The sequence below is a fragment of the Limanda limanda genome, chromosome 1 (genome assembly GCF_963576545.1).
Source record: "Limanda limanda chromosome 1, fLimLim1.1, whole genome shotgun sequence".
In the NCBI taxonomy this organism is placed as follows: Eukaryota; Metazoa; Chordata; class Actinopteri; order Pleuronectiformes; family Pleuronectidae; genus Limanda; species Limanda limanda.
This window is the reverse complement of record NC_083636.1, coordinates 27,324,892-27,334,049: the sequence shown is the minus strand read 5'-3', so window position 1 is coordinate 27,334,049 and position 9,158 is coordinate 27,324,892.

The following is a 9,158-nucleotide window of genomic DNA, read 5'->3' as shown; positions in this document are numbered from 1 at the left end:
TGTGGGTTTGAAAGGAGGGAGAGTAAGTATTACGTATTATATCATAAGTAGAAGATAGTGAGTCGTCTGTACTGAGTTGTACTGGTACCCTGGTGTACTGAACCAGTGGTCAAATAAGTTCCTGAGGTAAAAGTTATAATACAAAGTTCAATTAAATCATTCCTACATGTATTTATAAAAAACAATAGCAGTTTTATTATAAGTTATAGTATTTTAAGATTTATATTGATCTTTTAATGAAATAGAAAACAACAAAAAACGTAAAAACAATGATAACAGGGAAAACAGACAAACAAACAAACCAAAAAGGGAAACAAAGATAACATTTTAGTACATAAATACTTTGACATGAGTATTTGTATTTATATATTTAGTATTTATAGCTATATTTATAAGAAGTATCAAAAGTAAAGCTACTGTAGGATGGACTATTTAGTAGTGTCATACACATACACACAAACACAAACACACACACACACACACACACACACACATATTTTGAATTAATACAAACCTGTTTTTTAAATATGCCAGCACATAAAACAAATACATCAAAAAACACAACAATAAAAAATAAAAGATGATTATAAAATCACCTTACATAGTGTTTTGAATATTGCAGTTGCTTGAATGTACTTTACATTCCACTACTCTTCAATACACACTTGAGACTCGAGTTAACATTTTTCTATTGAGTTAGATTTTATTTGAATTTTCCACAAATATAAAAATGTTAATGATTTTTACTCACCTAACGATGGCGTCTCTCCTTCACGTGAATCCTGCCTCTTCACTCTCTCTACCACCTAAAGATCCTCGTAGACAGCGGCCGTGTTGTTCTGTCTTCTTTGTTACATCAACTCGAATGCCCTAGCTGACAGCATCCAGCATGCAAATTGTGTCTGATGGTTAAATAAGTCAGGTGGTGAAAGTGGGGGTGTAGAGGGGGAAGTCTAGATACAAAAGGATGTGACACGGTAGCAATTTCTCCTTTGCATAATCCTGCTTAGTGAAATAATGCATCCAAGTGTTAGTCATTAGTCATCGCCGTGCAGTAAAAAGTGATCACAGAATTAGATTACAGGTTTTGTACCATAACTCACTTTGTGCCTGGTCATGTTGTTACAAAACAAGCTGAGTATGACGTGAATCATTATAAGACATAAAACAAGTACTGAAACCAATTAGGTTCAGATGACAATGGTTTTCTTTCAAACTATATCAAAGGCAAATCCAAGGCAATTTAACTTTACTTTATTTCATGACATGACTAAAGGTTGGATAAGTGATCATCGTAGCATCTATTTTCATAAAACATGTATTGTAAAAAAAATTGACACACTCTCTATGTATCATCTTTTTAGGCTAACCCATAAACTGCTCGATAGCTTGCATTTCTTTTTGTGTATGAACGTCCTTACAACACAAAGGTGTGATAATGAGTTTTGCTACACAACCATGTGGGAGCCGGAACGCCCCTCGCCATGTCATCTAATTTAACACACATACCTCCAGAAGGAATAAAGGCTCCACAGTGAAGCGCCAACCCTGACATGTGAACAGAAGCAGATGATGATCACAGAGGGTCAGTCACAGAGACAGAGAGAGAGAGAGAGAGAGAGAGAGAGAGAGAGAGAGAGAGAGAGAGAGAGAGAGAGAGAGAGAGAGGAGAGGGAGGGAGAGACGTCTGGTCAATGTGCCATCTCATTTTACTTTGGAATGACGAAACATGAAGACTGGAGGTTCTTGGAGCTGAGTGGCAATTTTATTCCTTTGTTAACAGCAGTGAAAATTCCATCATCAACTATTATTACAGTGACAAGACAACATTTGTTGTGTGTATGTGTGTGCAGAGAATAATGAACAGCTACACAAGTCTACACATCATAGAGCAGCACAGTAACTGGAGCACTCAGGGCCATGTTCAGTATGATTTCTCTGGAACAAATCTTCTCATTGTCGTCATCCTCCACAAACAGGGACACAAAGTGATGACTCTCCCAGGGCACTTCCCGAGTCTGAGAGGCCAGCACACGGACGCACTCCATGTTTTTCCTGAAGCTGAACTTTTCGTTCTGGGGAAGTGGAGACGAGATCTTATCGTACCCCCCGTGATCGGAGGAGATGAAGCCGTTCATCTCCCGAGACTCTTTCGTGAGGAAAACACGCACATTCCTGCTGCTGTAGTTGCTCATTTGCAACGCAGTATGGACGTTTCCCATTTTGTCGTCCCTGATGTGACGGGTGTGATCGGTCAGGACTGCAGGGCTTGCTGGAGGCTGTTTTCTAAAAATAAACAGTGATACTCTGCATAACCTGGATTCAAATATGTGCACAGATGATACTTACAAAAAATATATCCACTTACGCATTTATCCTTTTTGATTTATCCTTCAGCCCAAAGAGTATTTTTTTCCCACAAACTGAATGAACATCTGACAAAAAAACATCTGAATCTAAGCCATGATCTTATATAAAGGAAATTATAATTAATAAAAATATAACTATAATTATATTGAAAAGCAATGATTAATCTTAAAAATGCGTTTAACATGTAGTTAATAAATCTCACCACCCACTTCAGTATCTGGTCGGTTTATACAGTTTATGAACGTAACTGACATTGACTATACCAGTTCCCCTGTATTATTTTACGAGACCTTCAAGGCATATATATATTCATTCGTTACTCTTTTTTCTCAACATTCAGCAATATGCATGATTCATTATTACAGTGATCAGCTAATAAAACTGTACTTACTCACCATGTAAATATCTTCTTATTTTGGATTAAAAACAGAATAAATTCTCACCTGGTGATGCGGCGAAGGAGCAACAAACTGAATCAAGTGGCAGCAATGCACTGTGGCTCCCTCTCTCATATGAGGATTGTGGGTCTGATAATATGCAAAAAACGGAGAGAGAAATTAACTGTATGTCGCTGGTTGATAAGAGCAAACCACATCCATGGGCCATTTTATGTCTCGATTTTGCAGAGACCTTAAAAGGAACTGTACTGTACATCTAACATTAGGTTTGGCTCTAATGTAATTGAAAATATATATATTTTTTTTATATTAGTTTTGCTATGAGGAGCCAAATGCCGAAGCTTTAATTGGTGAAGATGAACATGAACAGAAACATGAGTTAGATACGTAAATACTAAATCCAACTGAGACGTGAGGAAAAGCCATGTGTTGACAGACAAAACAGGAAAACAGATTATTCAAACAAGGTGAACACAGGTGAAACACACCGGGACAGGTGCAAGGGCAGGAAACAGGACAAAGACAGGAAGCAAAGCAGGAGAGACACAAGGAAATACGTTTAAAAATAAAACAGAACAACAAAGAACTCAGAGCTTAAACAAGCAAACACAGGACACGAATCCAAACACAAGGAAAACAAGGTAAACATAGAAATAGAAAACAGAAACAGAACAGAAACAGACAATCTGAAGTCCAAGACAGAATCATGAATTAAAAACACAGAGGATTCACACCTCATTACATAAAATAATTCATTTATGGTTTACCACTGTGAGAGTGATGGGAAGTTGCCTCTTTGTAATTGCAGCACCTTGTTAGACAGAGCCTCAGTTGCCTGCATGGCTTTACATATACAAAGTGGAAAGTGTAATAAAGATAAGAGGCGTTTGGGTTTATGGATGCCTTGGAACACGTATGCTCAGCACAATGAGGATGTGGCTGCTGCTGCTGTCCCTGCTTGTCTCTGACCTGTCCCCTAGCAGAGATGGGGACAAGGTCACGGATTATTACAGAAAACTGCTCCTCAATGGACGGCTGACTTCTGGAGGACCAAGGACCCGACCTGAGCGTCGCTGCGTGTGCGTCCATAGAAGCCGTGTGTATGTTCGTGTGCAGCCCAAGCAAAGAGCCGTCCCTTTTTACTTGGCATACGCAGCACATGATGATCACAGGCATAGTTTGACTCATTGGCATTTGACAGAGATAATCCATTGGAGTCATCTTCCAGCGCTGGTATGTCTATTCCTGTCAATATTGGTGTGTAAACGTTTTATTAATGAATCCACTAAATGGCTTTTTGTGTCTACTCATTTGTTGGTCTCCCTTGCCACTGTAATCAATACCCACCACGAGCTGTGACCTATCAACACATCGCTATTTCCATCTTATGACATGCGTCCGTGTAGCTGCTCTGATGCTGGTGTGAATTATCAGCTCACCAGGTGGGACTGCTGCAGTTTGCATGTGTCTCACAAATTCCCTGAGCATGAAGCTGATGATACAAACAGTAACAAGCAGGTTCATTTTCACTACTAATTTCACACTGGTGATAATAACAACATCTGACATGCAGCATATTGTTGCACCTGTTTGGAAGTCAAATTCATTTTCAAGCCGTTTGCAGTCACAGTGACGCTTTCGGCTCGAGCAAAACTTTACTGTGTAACTCCCGCTCCTGTCAGGACCTGTCATGGCAGAATACACACAAAAATGAAACGCAGTGTAATGTTTCTTCATGCTTAAACTGACATGCCGAAATGGAGTTGAGTGCAACCATTGTGGAATGTGAATTAATCCCTTTGAGAAACTGATCTCCTCTCTATTTGCACAGATAGCAATGCTCTGGGTCAACAGTGTGTGTGGAGTGTGTTCATATGCTCAGAGAACTGTGCCCTAATTGTTAAGTCAACTGAGTATGGAGAGAATAAATTATTAAAAAATCTCACTTCCTGCTGTAACAATCTAAAGTCTACAGCCACAAAGCTAAATGCTAACATCGCTTATAATGACAAACAATTCAAACATACAAACATAGAGATGTTAAGCAAGTACCGTGTGTAGTGCTGCCACTGTCGTAGTGTTTTGCATGTTATCATAAGGAGCACTGCACACACAGCACAGCTGATGCTAGTGGAAATGTTATTAGTTTCAATGTTAGCCATTGACCTGATAGTTAAAAGTTGAAGAGATCAGTTCACGCTTAGGAGGAGACAGTTCTTGGCAGAGATGTTTCACTTAAAAAAGAAATGTCAACCTCACGGTGGTATAAGGAGAAAAGCTAATTGAGGGATTCCCAACGCGTAGTAGTCTGCATTTCAGTACTTTATTTAGACAAATATGAAAACACCAACAAAGAGCTGAGTGCACTGCAATAATTAAGAATTGAGCTTGTGAACGATTCCCCTGATCACGTTTCCCTGCAGCCGTTCACCTGTGAATCTCAAATATAGACTGTGTGGCTATATTGAATACCACCTCTACCATGAAGTGTGCAACTGATGTAACAGCCGCAGCATTAACGTAACATACCACCAACATGAATATAACATAAAGCCAATGTCAGAATTGGTTACAACAGTTGTTTTAATACTCATGTATTCGCCTATGGGAGAATAATTTTTCTCTGGTCTTGTCACCTCAGGTCGTTCTCTTCTTCTTGAAGAGGGAAGAAGCGTTCCAGCGATGTTCATTAAAAGCAAAGGCATTCCGACTGTTGGTGATATTTCCATGGATGTAATTAAAGATCGCCCTAATCCGGGGCCAACGTGGCTCCTGTATCATTGCACAGCAGCCTCAGGCCACAATTTACAGTCTTTCTCAAAGGAGAAACCCAAGAGCTGGGCTACGTCTGAGCTTATTTCCTGTTATCCAAAAGACGGTGAAACAAGACCAGCAATGAAAATAAGAAAAATGTCCCGACCCATCGCAGAACCACAAATGAGACACAAAGAGGGCGCACGGCAGCCGACGGACTTTCGAGTTTTAAGGCAGAATGACAGACAACAGTCTTTAAAAGCTTCAGTCGGTCAACATGACATTTTCCAAACTGCCTCTCTGCACTCTGGCAGCTCTTCAGTGAAAAATTCAGATATATCACAGTTAGAGATACAGAGAAGCATGAAGGAGTACAAACACTTCAACTTGGACAAAAGTCTTCAGAAACTACTTTCTTTAAAAGCTGCTGCCGATGATGACGGATTCACCGTTAAGAGGCAGCTCTTGTCAGTCTCCAGCGAGAATAAAGAGTCCAGAAATAGACCGTGGTTTGAGCTCAGGGCCACTCAGGATGATAATGGGGGAGATTTCAATGGGAAAATAATCAAAAAACAAGCGGCAGAGCTTCGCGCTCAGAGGGAGAAAGTAAAGTCGAACGATCGCACACAAATACGGTTGAAAATGAGAACCGGGAGAGATTAGCATACACCTCACAAACAGACTCCACATATAAAATGGGTGATAATGATGTCGATCACAAACCTGTGCCTACTGAGCTTAGAGAAGACGCCTTAATCATGTGGCTCCTTCCAGTCGCTGAGACGCAAACAGAAACAAAAGTCACTCTGAAAGCAGACATTGGATGGAAATCGGTAAATATGCCAATGAAGGAGCCGGCTGACCCCCCGGCCAAGGAAAACTTTAGAACAGAAGGAGATGAATCAACGTGTCAATGCTTGGAAGAAGCTGTTTTGTCATTAGGCATCTATGCAATACATAGAGGAGAGAGAATAGATATGAAACCTGCAGAAAAGGTGTCTGGATATAAAGTCAACCACAGGACAGAAGCCGTCGTACCGTCACCTCCCTCACAAAAAGTGATGGAAACAGAAAAGACAATAACAGAGCACACAGCACAGACAACAACAATAAACACGGAGATGAAACAGACCACTGCAAGGCCAGAAGTCTTCGATCAGAATAGCACAAAGACAACCGATGGGCTGCCGAGTACAGAGGAGACCCCGACGTCTGCGCCAGGTCCAGGGCCCACGCCCAGATTGATCGAATGTAAAACAACCAATGCCGAATCCACGCCTGGAAAGTTATTCCTTGGCCTCAGGATGAGAGAAGACGTTCGAGCAGCGGAGAAAAAAGGAGATATGGTAAACGAGCCAGAAACTGGAAGCGAGGAAAATTATCAAGGAGGAACCTCGTTTTCAAAAACTTTCAAAACAATCTTCAAGCACACGACAAATCTCCCAAAAGTAAGTGAAGTTGTGTTATCAATCTTACAAGATCCTGGTGTAACACAAGTTTACTGTGTCCTCTACAGATAGTCTGGAAACTGCTCAAAACCAGACAATATGCTGAAACCACAACAAGATGCACCATGTTATTTAAACTGCTTTTGGACATGCACTCAACATGTGCATGTCCGAACACATGTTGAGTGCATGTTTTTCTCAAAGATAGAGATTTAAAAAACTTCTGTATCCAGCAATGGGAGAATACAAAAGGAGGTAAAACTGCCAGTGCTGCAAGTAGGATAGCAATTAAGAGAACAACCAGTAGTACAGATTCCTTGAAAGTAAAAATTATGAATTTCCTCTAAATATAAAATGGTGAAGCTTGAAATCTGATGAGAGTTTTCTTCCACAGTCGACAGACAACCCGGTGCCACTCTGCAGAGGTTTAATCCATCGCACCGAGGCCGGGTGGAAACACTGCATGGAGAGATTTACAGCAACGGGATCAAAGACAATTTCCTCAGCGGAACCTACAGCTGAGTTCAGGGGAACAGGAGAACCGGAGATGGAACGTGCATCTGTCAGAGACCAAGATGGTAACTGGATTTATGATGATGAATTTGATCATTTCTATTACTTCGATGGAGTCTTCAGAAGAGTTAAAAATACTCCCCACACCCACCACAAGAGTCAAAGAAGAAGAAAAAGGAGCCATGACAACTCAGAGAATAGAGTCAATCCCTCTGTTAGAGGAAAAAGTGAAAATCTCCTTAGATATATCCAAGGTCTCACTCTGAGGAACAGGCTGAACCACATCCAATGATCAGGCACTGACCATGATGTGCAGAGAGGAACAGACTAAATCCTGAAATCAAAGAGTGAGTAAAGGATTTGAACCTTGTAAAAAATACATCATCAGTTGATCATTGACAGTGCTGATGGAGACTGTAGGTGATCTTTAAGATAACTGCAGGGGAAATCAAAGGCACATGCTGTACGTCCACCAAGGCCAATCCTATAAGTATGTCTAGCTCCTAAATGTTTTTTCTCAACACTTGTTTTTACACCAATATCCACAAATTATTTCCTGAGAAATTGAGATGGAATAGTTTCCCTGGGCCATAACCTTTTGGTACAAATCAGTTCAGCTCTTTGTTGCGTAATCCAAACAAACAAACACAACCTCCTTGACCTTGGCAGAGAGAATGGCACTTAGAGCGCATAGCAGCATCACGACTCAACAGTCCTTTTATAAAACCACATTTCAATCGACTACATCCAGACTTTTATCTGAATCTGCACCAAATAATTGTTTTAATAGATATTAGTTTATGAAAAATGCCTGATTGTATTAAGCTCATTAAATCATTGTCTAAGTCTTAATTGACATTTTTGTTGATTTCTTAGACTCTAAGAAATCAAATAAAAATCATTTTTTTACCCGCAATGTTAAATAAAGTGATACAAAAAAATCCTGAATCTGTCCAATGTAGTATGTTCTTTCTCCACTCATGCCCCCATCCCTCCACAACATTTCGTAGAAATCTGATCAGTAAGCTTTGCTTAAACCAAAAAATTTAAATTAAAAAATAAAACAGACAGGGGTCAAAACATAACCTCTTTGGTTGAGGTAGTAATTGTTCACTAACAATAGCATCACCTACTGGCCAGTATATGAAATACAATGACCTGTTAGACGGTTGAGTCAGCCATGTCACATTATTATCAACTCAACACTAACAGATGAATAACTGGTGAACAAGCTGAGGAAATACAGCTTGTATACAACACAACAGCCCTTTGAGCGCCGCTCTACGACAAAACACAAAATACAAGAAATATTTTTAAGCATCCCTTTGGTTTCACAGAAGAATTCATTCAGTACAAATGAAATGAAGTTATGGATACACAATTAAGTATTTTCTCTATGAAGATATCAATGGGCTTCTGGAAAGCTACTTATGTAGCATTATGTAAAATTAACCTCAAACAGTTTAGGTACCATGATTATTCTTCTAACCCTTTCATAATCGGCAGCTACCATGATTAGACTTGGGTTTTTTTTATTAACTATAGGCTAATTAAATGTAACATATGTATAAAGATCTCCTCATCTCAGATATTTATGTCAATACTAAGTTCAAGAAGTCAAAAAATGTATATAATTTGTGATCCACTTATTTAAAATAATTAAATAGTTTAAGAA